The sequence below is a fragment of the Vicia villosa genome, linkage group LG5, assembly GCF_029867415.1.
Source record: "Vicia villosa cultivar HV-30 ecotype Madison, WI linkage group LG5, Vvil1.0, whole genome shotgun sequence".
Classification (NCBI taxonomy): Eukaryota; Viridiplantae; Streptophyta; class Magnoliopsida; order Fabales; family Fabaceae; genus Vicia; species Vicia villosa.
Window position 1 is genome coordinate 104,610,268 of NC_081184.1, and position 10,660 is coordinate 104,620,927.

Sequence of the window (10,660 nt, forward strand, 5' to 3'; positions counted from 1 at the left end):
GATGTGTGTTCTCTAAATATTCAAAAAAACTCTTTTTGGTATGATCTAAGTCATAAATAAATTCCCTTAAAAAACACCAACCAAAAACACTTAAAACACTAATAAATGGTCAGATTTAAAACAAAGTAAGGAAGTGATGCGAAGCCTTGTAGTAGGTTTTCGTCATCATGGAATTACCCTAAAAAGACACAAACCAATCATTTCTTTTTCTTTTGCCTCGTTGGCACCTAAGGGCACTGTTAGTTCCGCTCGATCGCATCGTAGGTCGTCCCTTATGCAAGAGCGCGAACGTTAACGCCGCCCAACTAAAAAACACAAAACAAACAGAAAATCTTGAGCCGAGCTACAGTAACTCTGATTCCTGAAAAGGATACGTAGGCAGCGGGGTAGGGCCCATGCGAGTACAATTCTTTATTTTCCCTACATTTTTGCATTCATTCGCATATAGACATAGACATAGTACACACCCTTTAGATAGAAACAAACATAGGTGGATACCATCGAGTACGATGGGCGTGAGAGGTGCTAATACCTTCCCCTTGCGTAACCGACTCCCGTACCTTGTTCTTACCCTTTGTTAGGTTTCCTGATATCCCTTTCCCTTATGGGATAAATATATTAGTGGCGACTCTGTTCATTTTTCGCGAGCGTGCGACATAAACATGTCTATAGAATCTGCATTATTGGATTTGGGTAGGAGAGTAATAATATTTGAGTTGAAGTTAGGCAAAATCCATCACATCCGCCTTAGGGGAAGGCGGCGTAGGGATGTTGTACAAGTGGAGTACCTCGTGCTAGATTTGCTCGCGGAGAGTGTTCAAAGGTGTGAAGTTCTCTCCTGAAGGATAGAAAAACACTTAGAAAGGGGGGGGGGGGTTGAATAAGTGTGACTTTAAAAACTTGTAAGATAAAAACAATGAACACAATTATTTTTATCCTGGTTCGTTGTTAACGAAACTACTCCAGTCCACCCCCTTAGAGTGATTTACCTCAACTGAGGATTTAATCCACTAATCCAACTGATTACAATGATTATCCACTTAGAAAACTTCTAAGTCTTCTAGAGTATATAGATCACAACTTGATCACTCTAGGAAATCACCACTTAGAAAACTTCTAAGTCTTCTAGAGTCTACTGATCACACTGATCACTCTAGGAACCTTTTACAATCAATGTAAAATAATGTTTACAAGAGTATGAATTGCTTCTTATAAAGCTATAATCACAACAGTGATATTTCTCTTAAGTTCTAAGTTTAACACTCACTAAATATTACAAGAGTTTGTGAGGTTGAAGATGAAGTTCGTGAGCATTGAATTTGACAGCGTTTTAGTATTTTTCGCAAGAGTTCGTTAGCTGCTTCTGATCAGAACTTCTATATTTATAGGCGTTTGAGAAGATGACCGTTGGGTTGCATTTAATGCATTGTGTGAATAGTATAGCTTTGCATTTAATGTTTCACACTTTTGTCAACTACCTCGAGCCATGCTTTTGCTGCTTTTAATGACTTTGCCTTTTGTAGCTTCTAACGTTCCTTTTGTCAGTCAGAGATTAGACTTAATAGCCTGTCATCTTGTACTTGCTTCTGGACTCATGTTTGTGAATAACAACGTTTGAATATTAGAGTCAACATCTCGGTGCAGAGCATCTTCTTGTCTTCTGACTTTGAAGAGACTGAACGTGATACCATAAGAACTTCAGTGCTTCTGCTTCTGACTTCATGTTCTTCTAATGCTTCATAGTCCATGTTCTGATTCTGCTTGACCATCTTCTAATGTCTTGCTAGAGCATGTTCTGATGCAGCCATCCAGAACCTTCTGAGTCAGTGCTTCTTAGCGCTGAATTGTGCATACTCTTTATATATTTCCTGAAATGGAAAATGCAAAGGATTAGAGTACCACATTGTCTTATACAAAATTCATATATAATGTTATCATCAAAACATAGAATATTGATCAGAACAAATCTTGTTCTAACACCTGCCTCCTTATCCACCCTTTTGAATATCCTTTATGGGCGAGGTGTAGTTTCTCTTCCTCTGGTGGTGTGAGCTCTCGGTATTGGGAACACGCTCCTTGACAATGTTGGTATCTTCGCTTTTTATGTAGCACTCAGCTTTGGTGACCACTTCAGCTTTGGTATCCTCTCCCTTTATGTTGGTTTATAGGCAAGGGACTCGTTGAAGTGTCTCATCTTAATTCCATTTTGGAACTCCCCCACAATTATTTCTTGGTTTGGAGGAACGACTATAATAGTGGCTTTGTTGAAGCGAGCGAAATAGTACCTCGGCGGCTCCGATGTACCCTGGCGTATATTAAACTGACTGGTAGTGGACAACACCCTAATTTTCCCGAGTAATTATTAAATAAAGATCAGAGTAAATTAAGAACTTGATGTCAACTTCACACAACACAGACCTGCTCATAATATAATAACATGTAACACATACAACTTATTAAAATTATTAATAATAACTACAAAAACTTCAACAGGTTTAACTTCATCTTATTGCAGCGGAAAAACATCAATAAAGTATCCAAATACTTATTTAAAACAAAACATGCTATAAAGTAATCATAAAAATTATCATCCTAGAAGATATCATAAAATCTCTAACAAACATAAAAAAAACACTAAGTGGTCAATCCTCAGTGTTACATATTAGAGCAGACACCGACACCAACGAAAGCAATAAAGAAGAGCATCCTTTTCTACTAACATCCACACCTTCACTGCGGATCACTTGCGCGTTACCCATGTAGAGGCAACATTCAAACAGAAGGGGTGAGATATCACAATAATATAAAGGAATGCATAATAATTAGTAGATGTGAATTATTTCATGCATAGTCACCCATTCCACCTATTCAACTTCCATACCATCAACAACACAAAAATTACACATCAATTATGTAATATCACCTTCATGCCATAATCACAATTATGCAACAACAACAATAATAACAATTATGCAATGCATAAAGACTCAAACCCAAAGACTCAGTACATGTGGTACAATTTTGTAAACACTCGAGTTTACCACTCCAATCCTCACCATAGGCATGGTGCACACCAAAACGCAGTCAAATCCACACAATGGGATTGAGACTGATCAACACGAACCATCGTCCAAACACCAATGATGCATGACATATAACAAACATGCAACCCAACAAATACAATGCCTTTCACCATTTACAATTGTATTCCGCCAATTCTGGCTACCACACACCACACATCTACTATAATAGATCTGCAATAATACTCATGGTACATCACGCAACAACGATACATACAGCGTATAATTCAAGCACTGGTATTATACCACAACATTCAGTTTTCACTATGTAAAGCCATTTCACACCATCAAACATAGTTCTAGAAATATAGAACCATTTTTACACGAAAGTACGCTATATAAGCTATCCCCGAGTTCAAACGGTGCGTCAAATGGACACCCAAAACTCGAGATATGAATTTTCAAAGTTTTATAAAATTTCTGCCTACAAAGGTGGTAATCGATTACACACTCACAAATAGCTCATATTGCTCAAATTTTTGATGCCGTAATCGATTATGCCTATTTTCCAAAATCCAGATTTTCCAAAATTGTACTACATAATCGATTACGCCTTCGTAATTTCCAAAATTTTTAAAGGTATCGCAGTTGTAACCGATTACGCCCAAAGTGGTAATCAATTACCACTACGATAGATGAAATTTCTGCTATTTCTGAGTACGAAAATCAGTTCTCACCCACTCAAAATCTCCAATTTTTCTTGAAACCTTGAGCAATTAAAGCTTATAGGTTCACATCATTCCACACATTATATCACATCATTTAAACAACAACAATTCATTTGATACATATACAACACACCAACATTCATCCAATCTATTCAATCATACAACAAGGGAAAATCATAAACATAAACAACATAACAACCATGACAATTCATAACTCCCAAACCTACAGAACATTATGCAACCCTTTAGAAGATTGGAACTCCATCCTTACCTTGGTATTTCCTAGCCAAAGCTTTTCAACCTCTAACAATGAAGTTCTTCCCTCTTCTTCATTAAGCCCTAGCCTTGTTCTCCCACTTTTCTCTTTTCACGTACTGTTAGTTCTGACCTCACTAATCTCTATTCCTTTATTATATTATTATTATTATTATGTCGTCTAATAAAGATATATCATTTTGTCATGTCATACAAGTAATTTAAAATTTTCAGTCTGACTTAACGGGATACACGATAATTATTGATTAATAATATAAAATTAATTTACAATATGAGTGCATGTTTTATTTTCTCATAAGTTTTTATAATTATGTACTGAAATTCAAGATAACTAATTTCTTTGTTAGATGTATATAATTTGTACATCATAAAGTTTATATATATATATATATATATATATATATATATATATATATATATTATGGTAAGTTGTCTTAGGATAAACCTTCTATGATATTTATATTGTTTGTCTTTATTCTATCTGAATCGTATATTGGATTTTATTGGAAAAACTATTAAGGGTGTATTTGGATTGACGATGGATAGAATTGATTCTATCACAATTGAGTTGATAAAATTAATTCTAGCAGAATTGATTTATGTTTGAATCAATTCTAGACGCAGAAGTTACAAATTTTAGTTTCAATAGAATCCATTTTGGAGACAGAAACAATTCTACTTTTACCTAATCAAATATTTTAAAATCACCCAAAATCAATTCTACTCTTCTAAAATTACTTTTGACTTTTCCAAAACACAAACCAAACATGTGCTCAGACATAATTCGAGTTACAACCCATCCGAACTAACTCTTGCATACAGAATTATTTTTGTTAAGTATTCTATAATTTAATAGTTAGAGTTCATCTAATCTATAATATAAGAAAGGAAATTGTTATGGTTAATACATTATTACCCCTTCTTAATTATCTGCCACTACACATAATTAAGGGAAAATTGAGTCTAAATCAACTAAATGTCAGATAATTAGTTCATTTTGGTTACATTAGAATGCTGATTTGGAACAAAACTAGCTGCAAATGTTTTTTTTTTAAATATTATAATATTGTAACAAAGTTTCATTTCAACCAAACCTTCCTATATGCAAAAGCTTTTTAGATGTTGCTACTGCTACATGACATAAAGTTCTGCTGCTACAAAATATATCTTCCCAATGCATACTTTTGTTGCTTCATGTTTTTTTCTTTCCCCTTTTTTTTTCTTCTTTTTCTCGATTTCCTTCTCTTTCTCATTCTCACCTTCATTCATTTTCTTCTTCTTATTCTCTTTCTTTCTCATTTATTTCACCCATCCTTCTTCTATCCATATTTTAATTTGTTGTCTTTAAATAAATTTGGGAATACATTTCAGATTAGGGTTTTTATAAATTTATTTATTTTTTTCTTCAACTTTCATTTTTAACCAATATCTTATTTGACCATTTTTAATTTTTTTTGCTTATTCTATTGCAGGTTATAAATTTGTCTTTCCCCTTGATATGATGCTTTCATTAGGTATGTTTTGTTCTACTTAATCACTATATATTTCTTTTATATGTTTATCTTGGTGATATTTTTCTTTGACAAGTCATTGAATTCGTTGTGTTCTCTTCTTTTTGGTTGGTTTAGTATTTTACATAAATGTGTGAATCAAAATCCTAAGAAAAAATTCGACAGATCTGGAGAAAATTATATTTGGAGAAAAGCGATGTAAATATGGAGAATCAAATCGGAAGAAAATCCTTTTGTTTGATTTTTGTCATTTATATTAAATATCCATTCTACTTCTTTTTCATAAATCTCTTTTTTACTCTACCATCCTAAGGATTTTCTAAAGAAATTTGTGTTTTAAACACAACACATGAACATTAGGTTTATTTAAATAAATTTGTGTTAAGTATACACACATAAATAAAATGTTTTGTTTTTATTTTCAGGTAATCTTGCTTTGAAAATAAAAAAAGATGGAATGTAAGAAAAATGTAAGAACTACAAAATCAAGTAGCAATGAATAAAAATAAAAAATTATTTTTATATTTATTTTGTATATACTTAAGATTTTTTTTTTTTGTGTTTATTAACTTGGAGATCTTTGAAATAATTTGATAATTTTACTTATTTATCCTGCTTGAACACAATCCTTTCTACTGGGTTTTAATTTTTATGAATTATTAATATTTGACTTTCAGATTTGATTTTCAATTGAAGCTCTAAGGAGTACATTCATGGAGTAGTATTGAGATTTAGATAAGGTGATTTATATCTCATTATCTATTTCATTAATTTTGTGTCTCTAATTTTTTTTGGGTAATTAAAAATGTCAAATTTTCCCATCTAATTATCTGATACAATTTATAATTGTTTTGTGCAGCTTGATATTGAAATTGCAACTCATAATCAAATAATTTTACATTTAATATTCATATTCAAATCTAAAAAAATATTGTGGACAAACCTTTGAATGTGCATAGTTATGAAGTTATAGAGTAATTTACATTGTATAATTTTTTTGCCATTGACCTGACTAATATGTAGAGAGATTAATGGGAGCTTGAACCATAATGATATATTGTATTGTAAACGTACAAATTATTATATTTATTTATTGCCAATTGAACATTAATTGGAAATAGAAATTAAAGAGAAACTAAATATCATTAATGATCTTTTTTAATACAATTCATTATTTATAATTTAATTACATTTATTTATTTATTTATTTCTACCAAATAATTAAGAACATTATTTATAAAATAATAACTATTGTCGCGTTAAACTTTAAAATTGATAACTATTTAGATATTTTATTTTTCAACAAAAATAATAATTAAAATAAATAGAAAAAGTATATATTTCAAATTATGAACAACAGCCTAAATATTGAAATGCATTCGATTTCTGGTATGCTGAAATGCATTTAATTGTACCCGGACATAGTTTGAAATAGCCTAAAGTTTTTCAGCATATTTTGAAACATTTAATTTTACCATAATTTTTTATACGGGCATAGTTTGAAATATATAGGCTTTTGCAACCTCATTGAAACAAGTTTTTTATTATATTATTTCTGATATGCTGAAATGTATTTAATGTATAGTGACTAATATCCTCGAGATGTACATTATCATAATCTTACCATATCTCCATTCTCTGGTATCTCTCATCATTGCTTTTGATTTTTTTTCAATCCACTTTCTTCAACAAACCAAACCCATTTTCTGAAACAAACATATCTATGGATATATCTTCTCTCAACAATTTAATTAATTAATGTTATTAATTAAAATTTATGCAATTAAAATAAAAATTTATTTCTTTTCTAAGTGATTTTTGTTTTCGTTATAAAAACTGAAAAAATTTAATTTTAATATTTTTTGTTACATATATTTTTATGAATGTAAAAAAATAAATTATTGATATAAATATTTTTTATAAACGGGAAACAGTTTACTATTGGTACAATTATTTTTATAAATGAGAAAAAGTGTATTGTTGATATAAATATTTTTATAAACGAAAAATGTGTATTATTGAACAAATATTTATTAACAGAGGAAAAAGCGTATTGTTGATATAAATATTTTTATAATCGAAAAAAAGTCTATTGTTAATATAAATATTTTTTAAATGAAAAACAGTATATTGTTGATACGAATATAAACGAAAAAGTGTATTGTTAATACAATATTTTTATAAACGGGAAAAAATGTTTTGTTCATAAAAATATTTTTATAAATTGGAAAAAATTATTGTTGATACAAATATTTTTGAAATTGAATATCAAAATATTTGAAAGTAGTGATGTAATATTTAATGCTATATTCACTTTTTTCACTTTTTTATGACATTGATAAATATCAACTCTCTCTTATGTCACCTCAATAAAAAGGAATAACTTACTAATCCAACTTTACTACGGGAAAAATGAAACCACTTATCTAAACATGTAGTGAGTCAATAAAATTTTACTGTTTATTTTCTTATATCATAGAAATTATATAAAATGGAAAAAATGAAACAACTGATCCAAGTATTGATATCATTTACATTTCATCTTCTAAATAAATAAACAATAAATAAATTTTTTTGATTTAACAATTTAATTTTTCTTTCATTTCATTTTTATTATATATTGAAAACAAATGTGCGTACCATACCAGTACCCGTGCGAATGCACGGATATCCCGCTAGTTTAAAATAAATAAGTAAAATGTTGCGAGTTGGAACTTCTCTTATTTATAAGTTTTTCTAAAAATAAATTGAAACAAAATTATTTGGTATATACCATATGATAAATCTAACTAATGTTCGATAGACACGGCTTCAATTAGATTAGACTAAGGATTCGATACTAATATAAAAACTGGTCAATAATGACCCTCGCAATTTCTCATTTTAAATTTAAGAAAATAACAATTTAAGAACTTAAACACATGATCGAATTTGTTTTGTACATGCGGTTCTGACAAATTTTAGTCACTGCGGCAACCTTGATACTACATTAAAATGTTTCATTTGGTGACCTGACCGACAAACTCTGAAATTATCATGTGAGTTTATCCACGCCTTCAGGATAGATAGATTTCATGGAGTGTTTGGTACTAGTAATTAGGGGTGGACAAAATAACACCAACCGATGGTAACCGACCGGCCCATACTATCCGAAGGCTTTCGGTCGGGTCAAGTTCGGGTCCGCGGGTCAAACGGGTTGGTCATCCGGTTTTAAGTGGATAACAACGGTTCGGTTCGGTTGGTCTAATCCAATCCAAAAAAAACCGAACCCGACCGGTGTTTACTGTTATTTTTATTTTCTTAAGCCCAATAAATACCTCATTAACCTAACACAAGGAAACCCTAGCCGTCAATTCCTCTTCTCGTCCTCCTATCTCTTGTCTCTCTCCCTGTTTTTTTCTTAGTCACAAACGCTTATGCCTTCTCCTATCTCTCTTTGCTTTCGGATTTCTCTCTTAAGCACAAAGCTTTTTTCATATGTAATTTTTGAAACTTAATATTGTTATCATTTTAACTAACAAATGTTTATTTGGTATTTTACAGGTTCATCTTTATCATATTTTTTCAAGGAGTTGGATGGATTCAAGGATACATTATAGAAGATTTATATAATTTTATCTTAGTAATCAAAGGGTTAGTAGTTGGTTTATGTGATTTCTACCCTTTTTTTTGTTTAAATTTAAGGTTTGTGTATCTGTTAATAAGATCTATAATTAGGATTTGTCTAAAATTAGGGTTTTAAAGTTTGCTTAATTTGAAGCTTTGTGTTAAACTTAATATGTAATATATGGATCTGATGATCTATAATGGTTTTTGATCTTACAGCTTCAAAGATAATAGAAGTTGTTTTACAGATGAAGGACCAAAGAGTTGCAGGTTTGTGTTAAACTTAATATCTAATGTATGGATCTGATACTATAATGGTTTTGTGTTAAAAAATGTTGTTTTGATCTTACAGCTTGAAAGATAATAGAAGTTTTTTTTACAGATGAAGGATCAAAGAGTTGCAGGTTTGTGTTAAACTTAATATCTAATGTATGGATCTGATACTATAATGGTTTTGTGTTAAAAAATGTTGTTGTGATCTTACATCTTGAAAGATAATAGAAGTTTTTTACAGATGAAGGACCAAAGAGTTGTAGGTTTGTGTTAAACTTAATATGTAATGTATAGATCTGATACTATAATGGTTTTGTGTTAAAAAAATGTTGTTTTGATATTTACAGCTTGAAAGATAATTGGAGTTTTTTTACAGATGAAGGACCAAAGAATTGAAGGTTTGTGTTAAACTTAATATGTAATGTATAGATCTGATACTATAATGGTTTTGTGTTAAAAAAAATGTTGTTTTGATATTTACAGCTTGAAAGATAATTGGAGTTTTTTTACAGATGAAGGACCAAAGAATTGAAGGTTTGTGTTAAACTTAATATGTAATTTATAGATCTGATGAACTATAGTGGTTTTGTGTTAAAAAAATGTTGTTTTGATCTTACAGATTGAAAGATAATAGTAAGTTTGGTGTATATTGTTGTGTTTGAATTATGATTACTAATCATTCTAGTAGATATTCCACCACTGACCACAACAATACTGCAGTAAATTATGGCCTCCATTTTTTGGTAAAGTTAAAGCAAAAACTTGTGGCAGTGGCTTATGTGCTTCTAACTTTTATGAATGTAAATTCTGTTTTGAGGTTCTATCCCTAATTCAACTTACTTTTTTTGTACAGGAAAACATATGAACAAGCATACATGAGTTGGACTTAGTAGTGAGAAGATTTCAGTATTTGTGTTTATGTGTGTTTATGTGATTTTTTAATTTTTTAAGAACTTAATATGGACTGAATTTTATTGAATTTATTGTGTTATAATTTTTTATTTATCTGATCTGATGGGGAATTTGTTTGGTGAATATTTTTATTGAAAAAATGGATCAAATGATTAAAGTCATTTATTGATATTTATGTTATTATAATTTGGTTGATTTAGGTATATATTTAGTTAAAGTAATTTATTGATATTTATTTAAAATTTAATTGTGATGATTTAGTGCTAACTTTTGATCTTCCATTTTATATTAAGTTGGCGAAGAATTTGTAATATTAATATAAAATGTATCCAGT

The 10,660-nt window shown here is 30.1% G+C and overlaps 1 long non-coding RNA gene across 1 annotated transcript; it reads left to right on the forward strand.

Annotated features, from left to right (window-relative positions):
- The first annotated feature begins 8,875 nt into the window (after positions 1-8,875).
- LOC131606973 (uncharacterized) lies at positions 8,876-10,415 on the forward strand. The gene is made up of 6 exons (XR_009285144.1): positions 8,876-9,168; positions 9,361-9,411; positions 9,494-9,545; positions 9,762-9,812; positions 9,898-9,948; positions 10,268-10,415. It is a non-coding gene; the product is annotated as an uncharacterized LOC131606973 (long non-coding RNA).
- The last annotated feature ends 245 nt before the right edge of the window (positions 10,416-10,660 follow it).